A 27,610-nucleotide genomic window follows, 5' to 3' on the forward strand; every position below is an offset into this window, starting at 1 on the left:
AGGGCCATGAGACTTAGACCTGAGTGCAAAAATGGAGGCTCTAACCCCACTCAGGGCTGAGATATCGAAACTCAAAAATTCGGCCAGAAAAAAAAAACGACAGTGGTACCCCTTACGTTTTTTTTTTCGGGCAAAAAATTAAGTTTCTCCAATCTTCTCAAAACTCTGGATTTTGATAGAGGGCCATGAGACTTAAACCTGAGTGCAAAAATGGAGGCTCTAGCCCCTCCCAGAGCTTAGATATCGAAACTCAAAAATTCGGCCCGAAAAAAAACCGACAGTGGTACCCCTTACGTTTTTTTTTTTCGGGCGAAAAATTAAGTTTCTCCAATCTTCTCAAAACTCTGGATTTTGATAGAGGGCCATGAGACTTAAACCTGAGTGCAAAAATGGAGGCTCTAGCCCCTCCCAGAGCTGAGATATCGAAACTCAAAATTTCGTCCCGAAAAAAAAAAACGACAGTGGTACCCCTTTACGTTTTTTTTTTTCGGGCGAAAAATTAAGTTTCTCCAATTTTCTCAAAACTCTGGATTCTGATAGAGGGCCATGAGACTTAGACCTGAGTGCAAAAATGGAGGCTCTAGCCTCTCCCAGAGCTGAGATATCGAAACTCAAAAATTCGGCCCGAAAAAAAAAAAACGACAGTGGTACCCCTTACGTTTTTTTTTTTCGGGCGAAAAATTAAGTTTCTCCAATCTTCTCAAAACTCTGGATTCTGATAGAGGGCCATGAGACTTAGACCTGAGTGCAAAAATGGAGGCTCTAGCCCCTCCCAGAGCTGAGATATCGAAACTCAAAAATTCGGCCCGAAAAAAAAAAAAACGACAGTGGTACCCCTTACGTTTTTTTTTTTTCGGGCGAAAAAATAAGTTTCTCCAATCTTCTCAAAACTCTGGATTCTGATAGAGGGCCATGAGACTTAGACCTGAGTGCAAAAATGGAGGCTCTAGCCCCTTCCAGAGCAGAGACGTCGAAACTCAAAAATTCGGCCAGAAAAAAAAAACGACAGTGGTACCCCTTACGTTTTGTTTTTTTTCGCACGAAAAATTAAGTTTCTCCAATCTTCCCAAAACTCTGGATTCTGATAGAGGGCCATGAGACTTTGACCTGAGTGCAAAAATGGAGGCTCTAGCCCCACTCAGGGCTGAGATATCGAAACTCAAAAATTCGGCCAGAAAAAAAAAAACGACAGTGGTACCCCTTACGTTTTTTTTTTCGGGCGAAAAATTAAGTTTCTCCAATCTTCTCAAAACTCTGGATTCTGATAGAGGGCCATGAGACTTAGACCTGAGTGCAAAAATGGAGGCTCTAGCCCCACTCAGGGCTGAGATATCGAAACTCAAAAATTCGGCCAGAAAAAAAAAACGACAGTGGTACCCCTTACGTTTTTTTTTTTCGGGCGAAAAATTAAGTTTCTCCAATCTTCTCAAAACTCTGGATTCTGATAGCGGGCCATGAGACTTAGACCTGAGTGCAAAAATGGAGGCTCTAGCCCGTCCCAGAGCTGAGATATCAAAACTCAAAAATTCGGCCCGAAAAAAAAAAACGACAGTGGTACCCCTTACGTTTTTTTTTTCGGGCGAAAAATTAAGTTTCTCCAATCTTCTCAAAACTCTGGATTTTGATAGAGGGCCATGAGACTTAAACCTGAGTGCAAAAATGGAGGCTCTAGCCCCTCCCAGAGCTTAGATATCGAAACTCAAAAATTCGGCCCGGAAAAAAAACGACAGTGGTACCCCTTACGTTTTTTTTTTCGGGCGAAAAATTAAGTTTCTCCAATCTTCCCAAAACTCTGGATTCTGATAGAGGGCCATGAGACTTAGACCTGAGTGCAAAAATTGAGGCTCTAGCCCCTCCCAGAGCTGAGATATCGAAACTCAAAAATTCGGCCCGAAAAAAAAACGACAGTGGTACCCCTTACGTTTTTTTTTTTTCGGGCGAAAAATTAAGTTTCTCCAATCTTCTCAAAACTCTGGATTCTGATAGAGGGCCATGAGACTTAGACCTGAGTGCAAAAATGGAGGCTCTAACCCCACTCAGGGCTGAGATATCGAAACTCAAAAATTCGGCCCGAAAAAAAAAACGACAGTGGTACCCCTTACGTTTTTTTTTTCGGGTGAAAAATTAAGTTTCTCCAATCTTCTCAAAACTCTTGATTCTGATAGAGGGCCATGAGACTTAGACCTGAGTGCAAAAATGGAGGCTCTAGCCCCTCCCAGAGCTGAGATGTCGAAACTCAAAAATTCGGCCAGAAAAAAAAACGACAGTGGTACCCCTTACGTTTTTTTTTTCGGGCGAAAAATTAAGTTTCTCCAATTTTCTCAAAACTCTGGATTCTGATAGAGGGCCATGAGACTTAGACCTGAGTGCAAAAATGGAGGCTCTAGCCTCTCCCAGAGCTGAGATATCGAAACTCAAAAATTCGGCCCGAAAAAAAACCGACAGTGGTACCCCTTACGTTTTTTTTTTTCGGGCGAAAAATTAAGTTTCTCCAATCTTCTCAAAACTCTGGATTTTGATAGAGGGCCATGAGACTTAAACCTGAGTGCAAAAATGGAGGCTCTAGCCCCTCCCAGAGCTGAGATATCGAAACTCAAAATTTCGTCCCGAAAAAAAAAAAACGACAGTGGTACCCCTTTACGTTTTTTTTTTTCGGGCGAAAAATTAAGTTTCTCCAATTTTCTCAAAACTCTGGATTCTGATAGAGGGCCATGAGACTTAGACCTGAGTGCAAAAATGGAGGCTCTAGCCCGTCCCAGAGCTGAGATATCAAAACTCAAAAATTCGGCCCGAAAAAAAAAAACGACAGTGGTACCCCTTACGTTTTTTTTTTTCGGGCGAAAAATTAAGTTTCTCCAATCTTCTCAAAACTCTGGATTCTGATAGAGGGCCATGAGACTTAGACCTGAGTGCAAAAATGGAGGCTCTAGCCCCTTCCAGAGCAGAGACGTCGAAACTCAAAAATTCGGCCAGAAAAAAAAAACGACAGTGGTACCCCTTACGTTTTGTTTTTTTTCGCACGAAAAATTAAGTTTCTCCAATCTTCCCAAAACTCTGGATTCTGATAGAGGGCCATGAGACTTTGACCTGAGTGCAAAAATGGAGGCTCTAGCCCCACTCAGGGCTGAGATATCGAAACTCAAAAATTCGGCCAGAAAAAAAAAAACGACAGTGGTACCCCTTACGTTTTTTTTTTCGGGCGAAAAATTAAGTTTCTCCAATCTTCTCAAAACTCTGGATTCTGATAGAGGGCCATGAGACTTAGACCTGAATGCAAAAATGGAGAATCTAGCCTCTCCCAGAGCTGAGATATCGAAACTCAAAAATTCGGCCCGAAAAAAAAACGACAGTGGTACCCCTTACGTTTTTTTTTTTCGGGCGAAAAATTAAGTTTCTCCAATCTTCTCAAAACTCTGGATTCTGATAGAGGGCCATGAGACTTAGACCTGAGTGCAAAAATGGAGGCTCTAGCCCCACTCAGGGCTGAGATATCGAAACTCAAAAATTCGGCCAGAAAAAAAAAACGACAGTGGTACCCCTTACGTTTTTTTTTTCGGGCGAAAAATTAAGTTTCTCCAATCTTCTCAAAACTCTGGATTCTGATAGCGGGCCATGAGACTTAGACCTGAGTGCAAAAATGGAGGCTCTAGCCCGTCCCAGAGCTGAGATATCAAAACTCAAAAATTCGGCCCGAAAAAAAAAAACGACAGTGGTACCCCTTACGTTTTTTTTTTTCGGGCGAAAAATTAAGTTTCTCCAATCTTCTCAAAACTCTGGATTTTGATAGAGGGCCATGAGACTTAAACCTGAGTGCAAAAATGGAGGCTCTAGCCCCTCCCAGAGCTTAGATATCGAAACTCAAAAATTCGGCCCGGAAAAAAAACGACAGTGGTACCCCTTACGTTTTTTTTTTCGGGCGAAAAATTAAGTTTCTCCAATCTTCCCAAAACTCTGGATTCTGATAGAGGGCCATGAGACTTAGACCTGAGTGCAAAAATTGAGGCTCTAGCCCCTCCCAGAGCTGAGATATCGAAACTCAAAAATTCGGCCCGAAAAAAAAACGACAGTGGTACCCCTTACGTTTTTTTTTTTTTCGGGCGAAAAATTAAGTTTCTCCAATCTTCTCAAAACTCTGGATTCTGATAGAGGGCCATGAGACTTAGACCTGAGTGCAAAAATGGAGGCTCTAACCCCACTCAGGGCTGAGATATCGAAACTCAAAAATTCGGCCAGAAAAAAAAAACGACAGTGGTACCCCTTACGTTTTTTTTTTCGGGCAAAAAATTAAGTTTCTCCAATCTTCTCAAAACTCTGGATTTTGATAGAGGGCCATGAGACTTAAACCTGAGTGCAAAAATGGAGGCTCTAGCCCCTCCCAGAGCTTAGATATCGAAACTCAAAAATTCAGCCCGAAAAAAAACGACAGTGGTACCCCTTACGTTTTTTTTTTTCGGGCGAAAAATTAAGTTTCTCCAATCTTCTCAAAACTCTGGATTTTGATAGAGGGCCATGAGACTTAAACCTGAGTGCAAAAATGGAGGCTCTAGCCCCTCCCAGAGCTTAGATATCGAAACTCAAAAATTCGGCCCGGAAAAAAAACGACAGTGGTACCCCTTACGTTTTTTTTTTCGGGCGAAAAATTAAGTTTCTCCAATCTTCCCAAAACTCTGGATTCTGATAGAGGGCCATGAGACTTAGACCTGAGTGCAAAAATTGAGGCTCTAGCCCCTCCCAGAGCTGAGATATCGAAACTCAAAAATTCGGCCCGAAAAAAAAACGACAGTGGTACCCCTTACGTTTTTTTTTTTCCGGGCGAAAAATTAAGTTTCTCCAATCTTCTCAAAACTCTGGATTCTGATAGAGGGCCATGAGACTTAGACCTGAGTGCAAAAATGGAGGCTCTAACCCCACTCAGGGCTGAGATATCGAAACTCAAAAATTCGGCCAGAAAAAAAAAACGACAGTGGTACCCCTTACGTTTTTTTTTTCGGGCAAAAAATTAAGTTTCTCCAATCTTCTCAAAACTCTGGATTTTGATAGAGGGCCATGAGACTTAAACCTGAGTGCAAAAATGGAGGCTCTAGCCCCTCCCAGAGCTTAGATATCGAAACTCAAAAATTCGGCCCGAAAAAAAACCGACAGTGGTACCCCTTACGTTTTTTTTTTTTCGGGCGAAAAATTAAGTTTCTCCAATCTTCTCAAAACTCTGGATTTTGATAGAGGGCCATGAGACTTAAACCTGAGTGCAAAAATGGAGGCTCTAGCCCCTCCCAGAGCTGAGATATCGAAACTCAAAATTTCGTCCCGAAAAAAAAAAAACGACAGTGGTACCCCTTTACGTTTTTTTTTTCGGGCGAAAAATTAAGTTTCTCCAATTTTCTCAAAACTCTGGATTCTGATAGAGGGCCATGAGACTTAGACCTGAGTGCAAAAATGGAGAATCTAGCCTCTCCCAGAGCTGAGATATCGAAACTCAAAAATTCGGCCCGAAAAAAAAAAAACGACAGTGGTACCCCTTACGTTTTTTTTTTTCGGGCGAAAAATTAAGTTTCTCCAATCTTCTCAAAACTCTGGATTCTGATAGAGGGCCATGAGACTTAGACCTGAGTGCAAAAATGGAGGCTCTAGCCCCTCCCAGAGCTGAGATATCGAAACTCAAAAATTCGGCCCGAAAAAAAAAAAACGACAGTGGTACCCCTTACGTTTTTTTTTTTCGGGCGAAAAAATAAGTTTCTCCAATCTTCTCAAAACTCTGGATTCTGATAGAGGGCCATGAGACTTAGACCTGAGTGCAAAAATGGAGGCTCTAGCCCCTTCCAGAGCAGAGACGTCGAAACTCAAAAATTCGGCCAGAAAAAAAAAACGACAGTGGTACCCCTTACGTTTTGTTTTTTTTCGCACGAAAAATTAAGTTTCTCCAATCTTCCCAAAACTCTGGATTCTGATAGAGGGCCATGAGACTTTGACCTGAGTGCAAAAATGGAGGCTCTAGCCCCACTCAGGGCTGAGATATCGAAACTCAAAAATTCGGCCAGAAAAAAAAAAACGACAGTGGTACCCCTTACGTTTTTTTTTTCGGGCGAAAAATTAAGTTTCTCCAATCTTCTCAAAACTCTGGATTCTGATAGAGGGCCATGAGACTTAGACCTGAATGCAAAAATGGAGAATCTAGCCTCTCCCAGAGCTGAGATATCGAAACTCAAAAATTCGGCCCGAAAAAAAAACGACAGTGGTACCCCTTACGTTTTTTTTTTCGGGCGAAAAATTAAGTTTCTCCAATCTTCTCAAAACTCTGGATTCTGATAGAGGGCCATGAGACTTAGACCTGAGTGCAAAAATGGAGGCTCTAGCCCCACTCAGGGCTGAGATATCGAAACTCAAAAATTCGGCCAGAAAAAAAAAACGACAGTGGTACCCCTTACGTTTTTTTTTTCGGGCGAAAAATTAAGTTTCTCCAATCTTCTCAAAACTCTGGATTCTGATAGCGGGCCATGAGACTTAGACCTGAGTGCAAAAATGGAGGCTCTAGCCCGTCCCAGAGCTGAGATATCAAAACTCAAAAATTCGGCCCGAAAAAAAAAACGACAGTGGTACCCCTTACGTTTTTTTTTTTCGGGCGAAAAATTAAGTTTCTCCAATCTTCTCAAAACTCTGGATTTTGATAGAGGGCCATGAGACTTAAACCTGAGTGCAAAAATGGAGGCTCTAGCCCCTCCCAGAGCTTAGATATCGAAACTCAAAAATTCGGCCCGGAAAAAAAACGACAGTGGTACCCCTTACGTTTTTTTTTTCGGGCGAAAAATTAAGTTTCTCCAATCTTCCCAAAACTCTGGATTCTGATAGAGGGCCATGAGACTTAGACCTGAGTGCAAAAATTGAGGCTCTAGCCCCTCCCAGAGCTGAGATATCGAAACTCAAAAATTCGGCCCGAAAAAAAAACGACAGTGGTACCCCTTACGTTTTTTTTTTTTCGGGCGAAAAATTAAGTTTCTCCAATCTTCTCAAAACTCTGGATTCTGATAGAGGGCCATGAGACTTAGACCTGAGTGCAAAAATGGAGGCTCTAACCCCACTCAGGGCTGAGATATCGAAACTCAAAAATTCGGCCAGAAAAAAAAAACGACAGTGGTACCCCTTACGTTTTTTTTTTCGGGCAAAAAATTAAGTTTCTCCAATCTTCTCAAAACTCTGGATTTTGATAGAGGGCCATGAGACTTAAACCTGAGTGCAAAAATGGAGGCTCTAGCCCCTCCCAGAGCTTAGATATCGAAACTCAAAAATTTGGCCCGAAAAAAAAAACGACAGTGGTACCCCTTACGTTTTTTTTTGCGGGCGAAAAATTAAGTTTCTCCAATCTTCCCAAAACTCTGGATTCTGATAGAGGGCCATGAGACTTAGACCTGAGTGCAAAAATGGAGGCTCTAGCCCCTCCTAGAGCTTAGATATCGAAACTCAAAAATTCGGCCCGAAAAAAAAACGACAGTGGTACCCCTTACGTTTTTTTTGCGGGCGAAAAATTAAGTTTCTCCAATCTTCCCAAAACTCTGGATTTTGATAGAGGGCCATGAGACTTAAACCTGAGTGCAAAAATGGAGGCTCTAGCCCGTCCCAGAGCTTAGATATCGAAACTCAAAAATTCGGCCCGAAAAAAAAACGACAGTGGTACCCCTTACGTTTTTTTTTTCGGGCGAAAAATTAAGTTTCTCCAATCTTCTCAAAACTCTGGATTCTGATAGAGGGCTATGAGACTTAGACCTGAGTGCAAAAATGGAGGCTTTAACCCCACTCAGGGCTGAGATATCGAAACTCAAAAATTCGGCCCGAAAAAAAAAAACGACAGTGGTACCCCTTACGTTTTTTTTTTCGGGCGAAAAATTAAGTTTCTCCAATCTTCTCAAAACTCTGGATTTTGATAGAGGGCCATGAGACTTAAACCTGAGTGCAAAAATGGAGGCTCTAGCCCCTCCCAGAGCTTAGATATCGAAACTCAAAAATTCGGCCCGGAAAAAAAACGACAGTGGTACCCCTTACGTTTTTTTTTTCGGGCGAAAAATTAAGTTTCTCCAATCTTCCCAAAACTCTGGATTCTGATAGAGGGCCATGAGACTTAGACCTGAGTGCAAAAATTGAGGCTCTAGCCCCTCCCAGAGCTGAGATATCGAAACTCAAAAATTCGGCCCGAAAAAAAAACGACAGTGGTACCCCTTACGTTTTTTTTTTTTCGGGCGAAAAATTAAGTTTCTCCAATCTTCTCAAAACTCTGGATTCTGATAGAGGGCCATGAGACTTAGACCTGAGTGCAAAAATGGAGGCTCTAACCCCACTCAGGGCTGAGATATCGAAACTCAAAAATTCGGCCAGAAAAAAAAAACGACAGTGGTACCCCTTACGTTTTTTTTTTCGGGCAAAAAATTAAGTTTCTCCAATCTTCTCAAAACTCTGGATTTTGATAGAGGGCCATGAGACTTAAACCTGAGTGCAAAAATGGAGGCTCTAGCCCCTCCCAGAGCTTAGATATCGAAACTCAAAAATTTGGCCCGAAAAAAAAAACGACAGTGGTACCCCTTACGTTTTTTTTTGCGGGCGAAAAATTAAGTTTCTCCAATCTTCCCAAAACTCTGGATTCTGATAGAGGGCCATGAGACTTAGACCTGAGTGCAAAAATGGAGGCTCTAGCCCCTCCTAGAGCTTAGATATCGAAACTCAAAAATTCGGCCCGAAAAAAAAACGACAGTGGTACCCCTTACGTTTTTTTTGCGGGCGAAAAATTAAGTTTCTCCAATCTTCCCAAAACTCTGGATTTTGATAGAGGGCCATGAGACTTAAACCTGAGTGCAAAAATGGAGGCTCTAGCCCGTCCCAGAGCTTAGATATCGAAACTCAAAAATTCGGCCCGAAAAAAAAACGACAGTGGTACCCCTTACGTTTTTTTTTTCGGGCGAAAAATTAAGTTTCTCCAATCTTCTCAAAACTCTGGATTCTGATAGAGGGCTATGAGACTTAGACCTGAGTGCAAAAATGGAGGCTTTAACCCCACTCAGGGCTGAGATATCGAAACTCAAAAATTCGGCCAGAAAAAAAAAACGACAGTGGTACCCCTTACGTTTTTTTTTCGGGCGAAAAATTAAGTTTCTCCAATCTTCTCAAAACTCTGGATTTTGATAGAGGGCCATGAGACTTAAACCTGAGTGCAAAAATGGAGGCTCTAGCCCCTCCCAGAGCTTAGATATCGAAACTCAAAAATTCGGCCCGAAAAAAAACCGACAGTGGTACCCCTTACGTTTTTTTTTGCGGGCGAAAAATTAAGTTTCTCCAATCTTCCCAAAACTCTGGATTCTGATAGAGGGCCATGAGACTTAGACCTGAGTGCAAAAATGGAGGCTCTAGCCCCACTCAGGGCTGAGATATCGAAACTAAAAAATTCGGCCAGAAAAAAAAAACGACAGTGGTACCCCTTACGTTTTTTTTTTCGGGCGAAAAATTAAGTTTCTCCAATCTTCTCAAAACTCTGGATTCTGATAGAGGGCCATGAGACTTAGACCTGAGTGCAAAAATGGAGGCTCTAGCCCGTCCCAGAGCTGAGATATCAAAACTCAAAAATTCGGCCCGAAAAAAAAACGACAGTGGTACCCCTTACGTTTTTTTTTTTCGGGCGAAAAATTAAGTTTCTCCAATCTTCTCAAAACTCTGGATTTTGATAGAGGGCCATGAGACTTAAACCTGAGTGCAAAAATGGAGGCTCTAGCCCCTCCCAGAGCTTAGATATCGAAACTCAAAAATTCGGCCCGAAAAAAAAACGACAGTGGTACCCCTTACGTTTTTTTTTTCGGGCGAAAAATTAAGTTTCTCCAATCTTCCCAAAACTCTGGATTCTGATAGAGGGCCATGAGACTTAGACCTGAGTGCAAAAATTGAGGCTCTAGCCCCTCCCAGAGCTGAGATATCGAAACTCAAAAATTCGGCCCGAAAAAAAAACGACAGTGGTACCCCTTACGTTTTTGTTTTTTTCGGGCGAAAAATTAAGTTTCTCCAATCTTCTCAAAACTCTGGATTCTGATAGAGGGCCATGAGACTTAGACCTGAGTGCAAAAATGGAGGCTCTAACCCCACTCAGGGCTGAGATATCGAAACTCAAAAATTCGGCCAGAAAAAAAAAACGACAGTGGTACCCCTTACGTTTTTTTTTTCGGGCGAAAAATTAAGTTTCTCCAATCTTCTCAAAACTCTGGATTTTGATAGAGGGCCATGAGACTTAAACCTGAGTGCAAAAATGGAGGCTCTAGCCCCTCCCAGAGCTTAGATATCGAAACTCAAAAATTTGGCCCGAAAAAAAAAACGACAGTGGTACCCCTTACGTTTTTTTTTGCGGGCGAAAAATTAAGTTTCTCCAATCTTCCCAAAACTCTGGATTCTGATAGAGGGCCATGAGACTTAGACCTGAGTGCAAAAATGGAGGCTCTAGCCCCTCCTAGAGCTTAGATATCGAAACTCAAAAATTCGGCCCGAAAAAAAAACGACAGTGGTACCCCTTACGTTTTTTTTGCGGGCGAAAAATTAAGTTTCTCCAATCTTCCCAAAACTCTGGATTTTGATAGAGGGCCATGAGACTTAAACCTGAGTGCAAAAATGGAGGCTCTAGCCCGTCCCAGAGCTTAGATATCGAAACTCAAAAATTCGGCCCGAAAAAAAACGACAGTGGTACCCCTTACGTTTTTTTTTTCGGGCGAAAAATTAAGTTTCTCCAATCTTCTCAAAACTCTGGATTCTGATAGAGGGCTATGAGACTTAGACCTGAGTGCAAAAATGGAGGCTCTAACCCCACTCAGGGCTGAGATATCGAAACTCAAAAATTCGGCCAGAAAAAAAAAACGACAGTGGTACCCCTTACGTTTTTTTTTTCGGGCGAAAAATTAAGTTTCTCCAATCTTCTCAAAACTCTGGATTTTGATAGAGGGCCATGAGACTTAAACCTGAGTGCAAAAATGGAGGCTCTAGCCCCTCCCAGAGCTTAGATATCGAAACTCAAAAATTTGGCCCGAAAAAAAAAACGACAGTGGTACCCCTTACGTTTTTTTTTGCGGGCGAAAAATTAAGTTTCTCCAATCTTCCCAAAACTCTGGATTCTGATAGAGGGCCATGAGACTTAGACCTGAGTGCAAAAATGGAGGCTCTAGCCCCTCCTAGAGCTTAGATATCGAAACTCAAAAATTCGGCCCGAAAAAAAAACGACAGTGGTACCCCTTACGTTTTTTTTGCGGGCGAAAAATTAAGTTTCTCCAATCTTCCCAAAACTCTGGATTTTGATAGAGGGCCATGAGACTTAAACCTGAGTGCAAAAATGGAGGCTCTAGCCCGTCCCAGAGCTTAGATATCGAAACTCAAAAATTCGGCCCGAAAAAAAACGACAGTGGTACCCCTTACGTTTTTTTTTTCGGGCGAAAAATTAAGTTTCTCCAATCTTCTCAAAACTCTGGATTCTGATAGAGGGCTATGAGACTTAGACCTGAGTGCAAAAATGGAGGCTTTAACCCCACTCAGGGCTGAGATATCGAAACTCAAAAATTCGGCCAGAAAAAAAAAACGACAGTGGTACCCCTTACGTTTTTTTTCCGGGCGAAAAATTAAGTTTCTCCAATCTTCTCAAAACTCTGGATTTTGATAGAGGGCCATGAGACTTAAACCTGAGTGCAAAAATGGAGGCTCTAGCCCCTCCCAGAGCTTAGATATCGAAACTCAAAAATTCGGCCCGAAAAAAAACCGACAGTGGTACCCCTTACGTTTTTTTTTGCGGGCGAAAAATTAAGTTTCTCCAATCTTCCCAAAACTTTGGATTCTGATAGAGGGCCATGAGACTTAGACCTGAGTGCAAAAATGGAGGCTCTAGCCCCTCCCAGAGCTTAGATATCGAAACTCAAAAATTCGGCCCGAAAAAAAAACGACAGTGGTACCCCTTACGTTTTTTTTTTTCGGGCGAAAAATTAAGTTTCTCCAATCTTCTCAAAACTCTGGATTCTGATAGAGGGCCATGAGACTTAGACCTGAGTGCAAAAATGGAGGCTCTAGCCCCTCCCAGAGCTGAGATATCGAAATTTAAAAATTCGGCCTGAAAAAAAACGACAGTGGTACCCCTTACGTTTTTTTTTTCGGGCGAAAAATTAAGTTTCTCCAATCTTCCCAAAACTCTGAATTCTGATAGAGGGCCATGAGACTTAGACCTGAGTGCAAAAATGGAGGCTCTAGCCCCACTCAGGGCTGAGATATCGAAACTCAAAAATTCGGCCAGAAAAAAAAACGACAGTGGTACCCCTTACGTTTTTTTTTTTCGGGCGAAAAATTAAGTTTCTCCAATCTTCTCAAAACTCTGGATTTTGATAGAGGGCCATGAGACTTAAACCTGAGTGCAAAAATGGAGGCTCTAGCCCCTCCCAGAGCTTAGACATCGAAACTCAAAAATTCGGCCCGAAAAAAAAAACGACAGTGGTACCCCTTACGTTTTTTTTTTTTCGGGCTAAAAATTACGTTTTTCCAATCTTCTCAAAACTCTGGATTCTGATAGAGGCCATGAGACTTAGGCCTGAGTGCAAAAATGGAGGCTCTAGCCCCTCCCAGAGCTGAGATGTCGAAACTCAAAAATTCGGCCAGAAAAAAAAACGACAGTGGTACCCCTTACGTTTTTTTTTTTCGGGCGAAAAATTAAGTTTCTCCAATCTTCTCAAAACTCTGGATTTTGATAGAGGGCCATGAGACTTAAACCTGAGTGCAAAAATGGAGGCTCTAGCCCCTCCCAGAGCTTAGAAAGAGCTTAGCCCCTCCCAGATCGAAACTTAAAAATTCGGCCCGAAAAAAAAACGACAGTGGTACCCCTTACGTTTTTTTTTTTCGGGTGAAAAATTAAGTTTCTCCAATCTTCTCAAAACTCTGGATTCTGATAGAGGGCCATGAGACTTAGACCTGAGTGCAAAAATGGAGGCTCTAGCCCCTCCCAGAGCTGAGATGTCGAAACTCAAAAATTCGGCCAGAAAAAAAAAACGACAGTGGTACCCCTTACTTTTTTTTTTTCGGGCGAAAAATTAAGTTTCTCCAATTTTCTCAAAACTCTGGATTCTGATAGAGGGCCATGAGACTTAGACCTGAGTGCAAAAATGGAGGCTCTAGCCTCTCCCAGAGCTGAGATATCGAAACTCAAAAATTCAGCCCAAAAAAAAAACGACAGTGGTACCCCTTACGTTTTTTTTTTTCGGGCGAAAAATTACGTTTCTCCAATCTTCTCAAAACTCTGGATTCTGATAGAGGGCCATGAAACTTAGACCTGAGTGCAAAAATGGAGGCTCTAGCCCCTCCCAGAGCTGAGATATCGAAACTCAAAAATTCGGCCCGAAAAAAAAACGACAGTGGTACCCCTTACGTTTTTTTTTTCGGGTGAAAAATTAAGTTTCTCCAATCTTCCCAAAACTCTGGATTCTGATAGAGGGCCATGAGACTTAGACCTGAGTGCAAAAATGGAGGCTCTAGCCCCTCCCAGAGCTGAGATATCGAAACTCAAAAATTCGGCCCGAAAAAAAAACGACAGTGGTACCCCTTACGTTTTTTTTTTTCGGGCGAAAAATTAAGTTTCTCCAATCTTCTCAAAACTCTGGATTCTGATAGAGGGCCATGAGACTTAGACCTGAGTGCAAAAATGGAGGCTCTAGCCCCTCCCAGAGCTGAGATATCAAAACTCAAAAATTCGGCCCGAAAAAGAAAACGACAGTGGTACCCCTTACGTTTTTTTTTTCGGGCGAAAAATTAAGTTTCTCCAATCTTCCCAAAACTCTGGATTCTGATAGAGGGCCATGAGACTTAGACCTGAGTGCAAAAATGGAGGCTCTAGCCCCACTCAGGGCTGAGATATCGAATTTAAAAAATTCGGCCAGAAAAAAAAAACGACAGTGGTACCCCTTACGTTTTTTTTTTCGGGCGAAAAATTAAGTTTCTCCAATCTTCTCAAAACTCTGGATTTTGATAGACGGCCATGAGACTTAAACCTGAGTGCAAAAATGGAGGCTCTAGCCCCTCCCAGAGCTTAGATATCGAAACTCAAAAATTCGGCCCGAAAAAAAAACGACAGTGGTACCCCTTACGTTTTTTATTTTCGGGCGAAAAATTAAGTTTCTCCAGTCTTCCAAAAACTCTGGATTCTGATAGAGGGCCATGAGACTTAGACCTGAGTGCAAAAATGGAGGCTCTAGCCCCTCCCAGAGCTGAGATATCAAAACTCAAAAATTCGGCCCGAAAAAGAAAACAACAGTGGTACCCCTTACGTTTTTTTTTTCGGGCGAAAAATTAAGTTTCTCCAATCTTCCCAAAACTCTGGATTCTTATAGAGGGCCATGAGACTTAGACCTGAGTGCAAAAATGGAGGCTCTAGCCCCTCCCAGAGCTGAGATATCGAAACTCAAAAATTCAGCCCGAAAAAAAAACGACAGTGGTACCCCTTACGTTTTTTTTTTTCGGGCAAAAAATTAAGTTTCTCCAATCTTCCCAAAACTCTGGATTCTGATAGAGGGCCATGAGACTTAGACCTGAGTGCAAAAATGGAGGCTCTAGCCCCTCCCAGAGCTGAGATATCGAAACTCAAAAATTCAGCCCAAAAAAAAAACGACAGTGGTACCCCTTACGTTTTTTTTTTTTCGGGCAAAAAATTAAGTTTCTCCAATCTTCCCAAAACTCTGGATTCTGATAGAGGGCCATGAGACTTAGACCTGAGTGCAAAAATGGAGGCTCTAGCCCCTCCCAGAGCTGAGATATCGAAACTCAAAAATTCAGCCCAAAAAAAAAAACGACAGTGGTACCCCTTACGTTTTTTTTTTCGGGCAAAAAATTAAGTTTCTCCAATCTTCCCAAAACTCTGGATTCTGATAGAGGGCCATGAGACTTAGACCTGAGTGCAAAAATGGAGGCTCTAGCCCCTCCCAGAGCTGAGATATCGAAACTCAAAAATTCAGCCCGAAAAAAAAACGACAGTGGTACCCCTTACTTTTTTTTTTTTCGGGCAAAAAATTAAGTTTCTCCAATCTTCCCAAAACTCTGGATTCTGATAGAGGGCCATGAGACTTAGACCTGAGTGCAAAAATGGAGGCTCTAGCCCCTCCCAGAGCTGAGATATCGAAACTCAAAAATTCAGCCCGAAAAAAAAACGACAGTGGTACCCCTTACGTTTTTTTTTTCGGGCAAAAAATTAAGTTTCTCCAATCTTCCCAAAACTCTGGATTCTGATAGAGGGCCATGAGACTTAGACCTGAGTGCAAAAATGGAGGCTCTAGCCCCTCCCAGAGCTGAGATATCAAAACTCAAAAATTCGGCCCGAAAAAGAAACGACAGTGGTACCCCTTACGTTTTTTTTTTTCGGGTGAAAAATTAAGTTTCTCCAATCTTCTCAAAACTCTGGATTCTGATAGAGGGCCATGAGACTTAGACCTGAGTGCAAAAATGGAGGCTCTAGCCCCTCCCAGAGCTGAGATATCGAAACTCAAAAATTCGGCCCGAAAAAAAAAAACGACAGTGGTACCCCTTACGTTTTTTTTTTCGGGCAAAAAAATAAGTTTCTCCAATCTTCCCAAAACTCTGGATTCTGATAGAGGGCCATGAGACTTAGACCTGAGTGCAAAAATGGAGGCTCTAGCCCCTCCCAGAGCTGAGATATCGAAACTCAAATATTCAGCCCGAAAAAAAACGACAGTGGTACCCCTTACGTTTTTTTTTTTTCGGGCAAAAAATTAAGTTTCTCCAATCTTCCCAAAACTCTGGATTCTGATAGAGGGCCATGAGACTTAGACCTGAGTGCAAAAATGGAGGCTCTAGCCCCTCCCAGAGCTGAGATATCGAAACTCAAAAATTCAGCCCGAAAAAAAAACGACAGTGGTACCCCTTACGTTTTTTTTTTTCGGGCAAAAAATTAAGTTTCTCCAATCTTCCCAAAACTCTGGATTCTGATAGAGGGCCATGAGACTTAGACCTGAGTGCAAAAATGGAGGCTCTAGCCCCTCCCAGAGCTGAGATATCGAAACTTAAAAATTCAGCCCAAAAAAAAAACGACAGTGGTACCCCTTACGTTTTTTTTTTTTCGGGCAAAAAATTAAGTTTCTCCAATCTTCCCAAAACTCTGGATTCTGATAGAGGGCCATGAGACTTAGACCTGAGTGCAAAAATGGAGGCTCTAGCCCCTCCCAGAGCTGAGATATCGAAACTCAAAAATTCAGCCCAAAAAAAAAAACGACAGTGGTACCCCTTACGTTTTTTTTTTCGGGCAAAAAATTAAGTTTCTCCAATCTTCCCAAAACTCTGGATTCTGATAGAGGGCCATGAGACTTAGACCTGAGTGCAAAAATGGAGGCTCTAGCCCCTCCCAGAGCTGAGATATCGAAACTCAAAAATTCAGCCCGAAAAAAAAACGACAGTGGTACCCCTTACGTTTTTTTTTTTCGGGCAAAAAATTAAGTTTCTCCAATCTTCCCAAAACTCTGGATTCTGATAGAGGGCCATGAGACTTAGACCTGAGTGCAAAAATGGAGGCTCTAGCCCCTCCCAGAGCTGAGATATCGAAACTCAAAAATTCAGCCCGAAAAAAAAACGACAGTGGTACCCCTTACGTTTTTTTTTTCGGGCAAAAAATTAAGTTTCTCCAATCTTCCCAAAACTCTGGATTCTGATAGAGGGCCATGAGACTTAGACCTGAGTGCAAAAATGGAGGCTCTAGCCCCTCCCAGAGCTGAGATATCGAAACTCAAAAATTCAGCCCAAAAAAAAAACGACAGTGGTACCCCTTACGTTTTTTTTTTTCGGGCGAAAAATTACGTTTCTCCAATCTTCTCAAAACTCTGGATTCTGATAGAGGGCCATGAAACTTAGACCTGAGTGCAAAAATGGAGGCTCTAGCCCCTCCCAGAGCTGAGATATCGAAACTCAAAAATTCGGCCCGAAAAAAAAACGACAGTGGTACCCCTTACGTTTTTTTTTTCGGGTGAAAAATTAAGTTTCTCCAATCTTCCCAAAACTCTGGATTCTGATAGAGGGCCATGAGACTTAGACCTGAGTGCAAAAATGGAGGCTCTAGCCCCTCCCAGAGCTGAGATATCGAAACTCAAAAATTCGGCCCGAAAAAAAAACGACAGTGGTACCCCTTACGTTTTTTTTTTTCGGGCGAAAAATTAAGTTTCTCCAATCTTCTCAAAACTCTGGATTCTGATAGAGGGCCATGAGACTTAGACCTGAGTGCAAAAATGGAGGCTCTAGCCCCTCCCAGAGCTGAGATATCAAAACTCAAAAATTCGGCCCGAAAAAGAAAACGACAGTGGTACCCCTTACGTTTTTTTTTTCGGGCGAAAAATTAAGTTTCTCCAATCTTCCCAAAACTCTGGATTCTGATAGAGGGCCATGAGACTTAGACCTGAGTGCAAAAATGGAGGCTCTAGCCCCACTCAGGGCTGAGATATCGAATTTAAAAAATTCGGCCAGAAAAAAAAAACGACAGTGGTACCCCTTACGTTTTTTTTTTCGGGCGAAAAATTAAGTTTCTCCAATCTTCTCAAAACTCTGGATTTTGATAGACGGCCATGAGACTTAAACCTGAGTGCAAAAATGGAGGCTCTAGCCCCTCCCAGAGCTTAGATATCGAAACTCAAAAATTCGGCCCGAAAAAAAAACGACAGTGGTACCCCTTACGTTTTTTATTTTCGGGCGAAAAATTAAGTTTCTCCAGTCTTCCAAAAACTCTGGATTCTGATAGAGGGCCATGAGACTTAGACCTGAGTGCAAAAATGGAGGCTCTAGCCCCTCCCAGAGCTGAGATATCAAAACTCAAAAATTCGGCCCGAAAAAGAAAACAACAGTGGTACCCCTTACGTTTTTTTTTTCGGGCGAAAAATTAAGTTTCTCCAATCTTCCCAAAACTCTGGATTCTGATAGAGGGCCATGAGACTTAGACCTGAGTGCAAAAATGGAGGCTCTAGCCCCTCCCAGAGCTGAGATATCGAAACTCAAAAATTCAGCCCGAAAAAAAAACGACAGTGGTACCCCTTACGTTTTTTTTTTTCGGGCAAAAAATTAAGTTTCTCCAATCTTCCCAAAACTCTGGATTCTGATAGAGGGCCATGAGACTTAGACCTGAGTGCAAAAATGGAGGCTCTAGCCCCTCCCAGAGCTGAGATATCGAAACTCAAAAATTCAGCCCAAAAAAAAAACGACAGTGGTACCCCTTACGTTTTTTTTTTTCGGGCAAAAAATTAAGTTTCTCCAATCTTCCCAAAACTCTGGATTCTGATAGAGGGCCATGAGACTTAGACCTGAGTGCAAAAATGGAGGCTCTAGCCCCTCCCAGAGCTGAGATATCGAAACTCAAAAATTCAGCCCAAAAAAAAAAACGACAGTGGTACCCCTTACGTTTTTTTTTTCGGGCAAAAAATTAAGTTCCTCCAATCTTCCCAAAACTCTGGATTCTGATAGAGGGCCATGAGACTCAGACCTGAGTGCAAAAATGGAGGCTCTAGCCCCTCCCAGAGCTGAGATATCGAAACTCAAAAATTCAGCCCGAAAAAAAAACGACAGTGGTACCCCTTACGTTTTTTTTTTTCGGGCAAAAAATTAAGTTTCTCCAATCTTCCCAAAACTCTGGATTCTGATAGAGGGCCATGAGACTTAGACCTGAGTGCAAAAATGGAGGCTCTAGCCCCTCCCAGAGCTGAGATATCGAAACTCAAAAATTCAGCCCGAAAAAAAAACGACAGTGGTACCCCTTACGTTTTTTTTTTCGGGCAAAAAATTAAGTTTCTCCAATCTTCCCAAAACTCTGGATTCTGATAGAGGGCCATGAGACTTAGACCTGAGTGCAAAAATGGAGGCTCTAGCCCCTCCCAGAGCTGAGATATCGAAACTCAAAAATTCAGCCCAAAAAAAAAACGACAGTGGTACCCCTTACGTTTTTTTTTTTCGGGCGAAAAATTACGTTTCTCCAATCTTCTCAAAACTCTGGATTCTGATAGAGGGCCATGAAACTTAGACCTGAGTGCAAAAATGGAGGCTCTAGCCCCTCCCAGAGCTGAGATATCGAAACTCAAAAATTCGGCCCGAAAAAAAAACGACAGTGGTACCCCTTACGTTTTTTTTTTCGGGTGAAAAATTAAGTTTCTCCAATCTTCCCAAAACTCTGGATTCTGATAGAGGGCCATGAGACTTAGACCTGAGTGCAAAAATGGAGGCTCTAGCCCCTCCCAGAGCTGAGATATCGAAACTTAAAAATTCAGCCCAAAAAAAAAACGACAGTGGTACCCCTTACGTTTTTTTTTTTCGGGCAAAAAATTAAGTTTCTCCAATCTTCCCAAAACTCTGGATTCTGATAGAGGGCCATGAGACTTAGACCTGAGTGCAAAAATGGAGGCTCTAGCCCCTCCCAGAGCTGAGATATCGAAACTCAAAAATTCAGCCCAAAAAAAAAAACGACAGTGGTACCCCTTACGTTTTTTTTTTCGGGCAAAAAATTAAGTTTCTCCAATCTTCCCAAAACTCTGGATTCTGATAGAGGGCCATGAGACTTAGACCTGAGTGCAAAAATGGAGGCTCTAGCCCCTCCCAGAGCTGAGATATCGAAACTCAAAAATTCAGCCCGAAAAAAAAACGACAGTGGTACCCCTTACGTTTTTTTTTTTCGGGCAAAAAATTAAGTTTCTCCAATCTTCCCAAAACTCTGGATTCTGATAGAGGGCCATGAGACTTAGACCTGAGTGCAAAAATGGAGGCTCTAGCCCCTCCCAGAGCTGAGATATCGAAACTCAAAAATTCAGCCCGAAAAAAAAACGACAGTGGTACCCCTTACGTTTTTTTTTTCGGGCAAAAAATTAAGTTTCTCCAATCTTCCCAAAACTCTGGATTCTGATAGAGGGCCATGAGACTTAGACCTGAGTGCAAAAATGGAGGCTCTAGCCCCTCCCAGAGCTGAGATATCGAAACTCAAAAATTCAGCCCAAAAAAAAAACGACAGTGGTACCCCTTACGTTTTTTTTTTTCGGGCGAAAAATTACGTTTCTCCAATCTTCTCAAAACTCTGGATTCTGATAGAGGGCCATGAAACTTAGACCTGAGTGCAAAAATGGAGGCTCTAGCCCCTCCCAGAGCTGAGATATCGAAACTCAAAAATTCGGCCCGAAAAAAAAACGACAGTGGTACCCCTTACGTTTTTTTTTTCGGGTGAAAAATTAAGTTTCTCCAATCTTCCCAAAACTCTGGATTCTGATAGAGGGCCATGAGACTTAGACCTGAGTGCAAAAATGGAGGCTCTAGCCCCTCCCAGAGCTGAGATATCGAAACTCAAAAATTCGGCCCGAAAAAAAAACGACAGTGGTACCCCTTACGTTTTTTTTTTTCGGGCGAAAAATTAAGTTTCTCCAATCTTCTCAAAACTCTGGATTCTGATAGAGGGCCATGAGACTTAGACCTGAGTGCAAAAATGGAGGCTCTAGCCCCTCCCAGAGCTGAGATATCAAAACTCAAAAATTCGGCCCGAAAAAGAAAACGACAGTGGTACCCCTTACGTTTTTTTTTTCGGGCGAAAAATTAAGTTTCTCCAATCTTCCCAAAACTCTGGATTCTGATAGAGGGCCATGAGACTTAGACCTGAGTGCAAAAATGGAGGCTCTAGCCCCACTCAGGGCTGAGATATCGAATTTAAAAAATTCGGCCAGAAAAAAAAAACGACAGTGGTACCCCTTACGTTTTTTTTTTCGGGCGAAAAATTAAGTTTCTCCAATCTTCTCAAAACTCTGGATTTTGATAGACGGCCATGAGACTTAAACCTGAGTGCAAAAATGGAGGCTCTAGCCCCTCCCAGAGCTTAGATATCGAAACTCAAAAATTCGGCCCGAAAAAAAAACGACAGTGGTACCCCTTACGTTTTTTATTTTCGGGCGAAAAATTAAGTTTCTCCAGTCTTCCAAAAACTCTGGATTCTGATAGAGGGCCATGAGACTTAGACCTGAGTGCAAAAATGGAGGCTCTAGCCCCTCCCAGAGCTGAGATATCAAAACTCAAAAATTCGGCCCGAAAAAGAAAACAACAGTGGTACCCCTTACGTTTTTTTTTTCGGGCGAAAAATTAAGTTTCTCCAATCTTCCCAAAACTCTGGATTCTGATAGAGGGCCATGAGACTTAGACCTGAGTGCAAAAATGGAGGCTCTAGCCCCTCCCAGAGCTGAGATATCGAAACTCAAAAATTCAGCCCGAAAAAAAAACGACAGTGGTACCCCTTACGTTTTTTTTTTTCGGGCAAAAAATTAAGTTTCTCCAATCTTCCCAAAACTCTGGATTCTGATAGAGGGCCATGAGACTTAGACCTGAGTGCAAAAATGGAGGCTCTAGCCCCTCCCAGAGCTGAGATATCGAAACTCAAAAATTCAGCCCAAAAAAAAAACGACAGTGGTACCCCTTACGTTTTTTTTTTTCGGGCAAAAAATTAAGTTTCTCCAATCTTCCCAAAACTCTGGATTCTGATAGAGGGCCATGAGACTTAGACCTGAGTGCAAAAATGGAGGCTCTAGCCCCTCCCAGAGCTGAGATATCGAAACTCAAAAATTCAGCCCAAAAAAAAAAACGACAGTGGTACCCCTTACGTTTTTTTTTTCGGGCAAAAAATTAAGTTCCTCCAATCTTCCCAAAACTCTGGATTCTGATAGAGGGCCATGAGACTCAGACCTGAGTGCAAAAATGGAGGCTCTAGCCCCTCCCAGAGCTGAGATATCGAAACTCAAAAATTCAGCCCGAAAAAAAAACGACAGTGGTACCCCTTACGTTTTTTTTTTTCGGGCAAAAAATTAAGTTTCTCCAATCTTCCCAAAACTCTGGATTCTGATAGAGGGCCATGAGACTTAGACCTGAGTGCAAAAATGGAGGCTCTAGCCCCTCCCAGAGCTGAGATATCGAAACTCAAAAATTCAGCCCGAAAAAAAAACGACAGTGGTACCCCTTACGTTTTTTTTTTCGGGCAAAAAATTAAGTTTCTCCAATCTTCCCAAAACTCTGGATTCTGATAGAGGGCCATGAGACTTAGACCTGAGTGCAAAAATGGAGGCTCTAGCCCCTCCCAGAGCTGAGATATCGAAACTCAAAAATTCAGCCCAAAAAAAAAACGACAGTGGTACCCCTTACGTTTTTTTTTTTCGGGCGAAAAATTACGTTTCTCCAATCTTCTCAAAACTCTGGATTCTGATAGAGGGCCATGAAACTTAGACCTGAGTGCAAAAATGGAGGCTCTAGCCCCTCCCAGAGCTGAGATATCGAAACTCAAAAATTCGGCCCGAAAAAAAAACGACAGTGGTACCCCTTACGTTTTTTTTTTCGGGTGAAAAATTAAGTTTCTCCAATCTTCCCAAAACTCTGGATTCTGATAGAGGGCCATGAGACTTAGACCTGAGTGCAAAAATGGAGGCTCTAGCCCCTCCCAGAGCTGAGATATCGAAACTCAAAAATTCGGCCCGAAAAAAAAACGACAGTGGTACCCCTTACGTTTTTTTTTTTCGGGCGAAAAATTAAGTTTCTCCAATCTTCTCAAAACTCTGGATTCTGATAGAGGGCCATGAGACTTAGACCTGAGTGCAAAAATGGAGGCTCTAGCCCCTCCCAGAGCTGAGATATCAAAACTCAAAAATTCGGCCCGAAAAAGAAAACGACAGTGGTACCCCTTACGTTTTTTTTTTCGGGCGAAAAATTAAGTTTCTCCAATCTTCCCAAAACTCTGGATTCTGATAGAGGGCCATGAGACTTAGACCTGAGTGCAAAAATGGAGGCTCTAGCCCCACTCAGGGCTGAGATATCGAATTTAAAAAATTCGGCCAGAAAAAAAAAACGACAGTGGTACCCCTTACGTTTTTTTTTTCGGGCGAAAAATTAAGTTTCTCCAATCTTCTCAAAACTCTGGATTTTGATAGACGGCCATGAGACTTAAACCTGAGTGCAAAAATGGAGGCTCTAGCCCCTCCCAGAGCTTAGATATCGAAACTCAAAAATTCGGCCCGAAAAAAAAACGACAGTGGTACCCCTTACGTTTTTTATTTTCGGGCGAAAAATTAAGTTTCTCCAGTCTTCCAAAAACTCTGGATTCTGATAGAGGGCCATGAGACTTAGACCTGAGTGCAAAAATGGAGGCTCTAGCCCCTCCCAGAGCTGAGATATCAAAACTCAAAAATTCGGCCCGAAAAAGAAAACAACAGTGGTACCCCTTACGTTTTTTTTTTCGGGCGAAAAATTAAGTCTCTCCAATCTTCCCAAAACTCTGGATTCTGATAGAGGGCCATGAGACTTAGACCTGAGTGCAAAAATGGAGGCTCTAGCCCCACTCAGGGCTGAGATATCGAAACTCAAAAATTCGGCCAGAAAAAAAAACGACAGTGGTACCCCTTACGTTTTTTTTTTTCGGGCGAAAAATTAAGTTTCTCCAATCTTCCCAAAACTCTGGATTCTGATAGAGGGCCATGAGACTTAGACCTGAGTGCAAAAATGGAGGCTCTAGCCCCACTCAGGGCTGAGATGTCAAAACTCAAAAATTCGGCCCGAAAAAAAAACGACAGTGGTACCCCTTACGTTTTTTTTTTTCGGGCAAAAAAATAAGTTTCTCCAATCTTCCCAAAACTCTGGATTCTGATAGAGGGCCATGAGACTTAGACCTGAGTGCAAAAATGGAGGCTCTAGCCCCTCCCAGAGCTGAGATATCGAAACTCAAAAATTCAGCCCGAAAAAAAAAAACGACAGTGGTACCCCTTACGTTTTTTTTTTTCGGGCAAAAAATTAAGTTTCTCCAATCTTCCCAAAACTCTGGATTCTGATAGAGGGCCATGAGACTTAGACCTGAGTGCAAAAATGGAGGCTCTAGCCCCTCCCAGAGCTGAGATATCGAAACTCAAAAATTCAGCCCCAAAAAAAAAACGACAGTGGTACCCCTTACGTTTTTTTTTTCGGGCAAAAAATTAAGTTTCTCCAATCTTCCCAAAACTCTGGATTCTGATAGAGGGCCATGAGACTTAGACCTGAGTGTAAAATGGAGGCTCTAGCCCCTCCCAGAGCTGAGATATCGAAACTCAAAAATTCAGCCCCAAAAAAAAACGACAGTGGTACCCCTTACGTTTTTTTTTTTCGGGCAAAAAATTAAGTTTCTCCAATCTTCCCAAAACTCTGGATTCTGATAGAGGGCCATGAGACTTAGACCTGAGTGCAAAAATGGAGGCTCTAGCCCCTCCCAGAGCTGAGATATCGAAACTCAAAAATTCAGCCCGAAAAAAAAACGACAGTGGTACCCCTTACGTTTTTTTTTTTCGGGCAAAAAATTAAGTTTCTCCAATCTTCCCAAAACTCTGGATTCTGATAGAGGGCCATGAGACTTAGACCTGAGTGCAAAAATGGAGGCTCTAGCCCCTCCCAGAGCTGAGATATCGAAACTCAAAAATTCAGCCCGAAAAAAAAACGACAGTGGTACCCCTTACGTTTTTTTTTTCGGGCAAAAAATTAAGTTTCTCCAATCTTCCCAAAACTCTGGATTCTGATAGAGGGCCATGAGACTTAGACCTGAGTGCAAAAATGGAGGCTCTAGCCCCTCCCAGAGCTGAGATATCGAAACTCAAAAATTCAGCCCAAAAAAAAAACGACAGTGGTACCCCTTACGTTTTTTTTTTTCGGGCGAAAAATTACGTTTCTCCAATCTTCTCAAAACTCTGGATTCTGATAGAGGGCCATGAAACTTAGACCTGAGTGCAAAAATGGAGGCTCTAGCCCCTCCCAGAGCTGAGATATCGAAACTCAAAAATTCGGCCCGAAAAAAAAACGACAGTGGTACCCCTTACGTTTTTTTTTTTTCGGGTGAAAAATTAAGTTTCTCCAATCTTCCCAAAACTCTGGATTCTGATAGAGGGCCATGAGACTTAGACCTGAGTGCAAAAATGGAGGCTCTAGCCCCTCCCAGAGCTGAGATATCGAAACTCAAAAATTCGGCCCGAAAAAAAAACGACAGTGGTACCCCTTACGTTTTTTTTTTGTTCGGGTGAAAAATTAAGTTTCTCCAATCTTCTCAAAACTCTGGATTCTGATTGAGGGCCATGAGACTTAGACCTGAGTGCAAAAATGGAGGCTCTAGCCCCTCCCAGAGCTGAGATATCGAAACTCAAAAATTCAGCCCAAAAAAAAAACGACAGTGGTACCCCTTACGTTTTTTTTTTTCGGGCGAAAAATTACGTTTCTCCAATCTTCTCAAAACTCTGGATTCTGATAGAGGGCCATGAAACTTAGACCTAAGTGCAAAAATGGAGGCTCTAGCCCCTCCCAGAGCTGAGATATTGAAACTCAAAAATTCAGCCCGAAAAAAAAACGACAGTGGTACCCCTTACGTTTTTTTTTTTCGGGCAAAAAATTAAGTTTCTCCAATCTTCCCAAAACTCTGGATTCTGATAGAGGACCATGAGACTTAGACCTGAGCGCAAAAATGGAGGCTCTAGCCCCTCCCAGAGCTGAGATATCGAAACTCAAAAATTCGGCCCGAAAAAAAAACGACAGTGGTACCCCTTACGTTTTTTTTTTCGGGTGAAAAATTAAGTTTCTCCAATCTTCCCAAAACTCTGGATTCTGATAGAGGGCCATGAGACTTAGACCTGAGTGCAAAAATGGAGGCTCTAGCCCCTCCCAGAGCTGAGATATCGAAACTCAAAAATTCAGCCCGAAAAAAAACCGACAGTGGTACCCCTTACGTTTTTTTTTTCGGGCAAAAAATTAAGTTTCTCCAATCTTCCCAAAACTCTGGATTCTGATAGAGGGCCATGAGACTTAGACCTGAGTGCAAAAATGGAGGCTCTAGCCCCTCCCAGAGCTGAGATATCGAAACTCAAAAATTCAGCCCGAAAAAAAAACGACAGTGGTACCCCTTACGTTTTTTTTTTCGGGCAAAAAATTAAGTTTCTCCAATCTTCCCAAAACTCTGGATTCTGATAGAGGGCCATGAGACTTAGACCTGAGTGCAAAAATGGAGGCTCTAGCCCCTCCCAGAGCTGAGATATCGAAACTCAAAAATTCAGCCCAAAAAAAAAACGACAGTGGTACCCCTTACGTTTTTTTTTTTTCGGGCGAAAAATTACGTTTCTCCAATCTTCTCAAAACTCTGGATTCTGATAGAGGGCCATGAAACTTAGACCTGAGTGCAAAAATGGAGGCTCTAGCCCCTCCCAGAGCTGAGATATCGAAACTCAAAAATTCGGCCCGAAAAAAAAACGACAGTGGTACCCCTTACGTTTTTTTTTTCGGGTGAAAAATTAAGTTTCTCCAATCTTCCCAAAACTCTGGATTCTGATAGAGGGCCATGAGACTTAGACCTGAGTGCAAAAATGGAGGCTCTAGCCCCTCCCAGAGCTGAGATATCGAAACTCAAAAATTCGGCCCGAAAAAAAAACGACAGTGGTACCCCTTACGTTTTTTTTTTTTCGGGCGAAAAATTAAGTTTCTCCAATCTTCTCAAAACTCTGGATTCTGATAGAGGGCCATGAGACTTAGACCTGAGTGCAAAAATGGAGGCTCTAGCCCCTCCCAGAGCTGAGATATCAAAACTCAAAAATTCGGCCCGAAAAAGAAACGACAGTGGTACCCCTTACGTTTTTTTTTTTCGGGTGAAAAATTAAGTTTCTCCAATCTTCTCAAAACTCTGGATTCTGATAGAGGGCCATGAGACTTAGACCTGAGTGCAAAAATGGAGGCTCTAGCCCCTCCCAGAGCTGAGATATCGAAACTCAAAAATTCGGCCCGAAAAAAAAAACGACAGTGGTACCCCTTACGTTTTTTTTTTCGGGCAAAAAAATAAGTTTCTCCAATCTTCCCAAAACTCTGGATTCTGATAGAGGGCCATGAGACTTAGACCTGAGTGCAAAAATGGAGGCTCTAGCCCCTCCCAGAGCTGAGATATCGAAACTCAAATATTCAGCCCGAAAAAAAACGACAGTGGTACCCCTTACGTTTTTTTTTTTTCGGGCAAAAAATTAAGTTTCTCCAATCTTCCCAAAACTCTGGATTCTGATAGAGGGCCATGAGACTTAGACCTGAGTGCAAAAATGGAGGCTCTAGCCCCTCCCAGAGCTGAGATATCGAAACTCAAAAATTCAGCCCGAAAAAAAAACGACAGTGGTACCCCTTACGTTTTTTTTTTTCGGGCAAAAAATTAAGTTTCTCCAATCTTCCCAAAACTCTGGATTCTGATAGAGGGCCATGAGACTTAGACCTGAGTGCAAAAATGGAGGCTCTAGCCCCTCCCAGAGCTGAGATATCGAAACTCAAAAATTCAGCCCAAAAAAAAAACGACAGTGGTACCCCTTACGTTTTTTTTTTTTCGGGCAAAAAATTAAGTTTCTCCAATCTTCCCAAAACTCTGGATTCTGATAGAGGGCCATGAGACTTAGACCTGAGTGCAAAAATGGAGGCTCTAGCCCCTCCCAGAGCTGAGATATCGAAACTCAAAAATTCAGCCCAAAAAAAAAAACGACAGTGGTACCCCTTACGTTTTTTTTTTCGGGCAAAAAATTAAGTTTCTCCAATCTTCCCAAAACTCTGGATTCTGATAGAGGGC

This window comes from Pimephales promelas, chromosome 1 (genome assembly GCF_988280905.1).
Source record: "Pimephales promelas chromosome 1, fPimPro1.hap1.1, whole genome shotgun sequence".
NCBI lineage: Eukaryota > Metazoa > Chordata > Actinopteri > Cypriniformes > Leuciscidae > Pimephales > Pimephales promelas.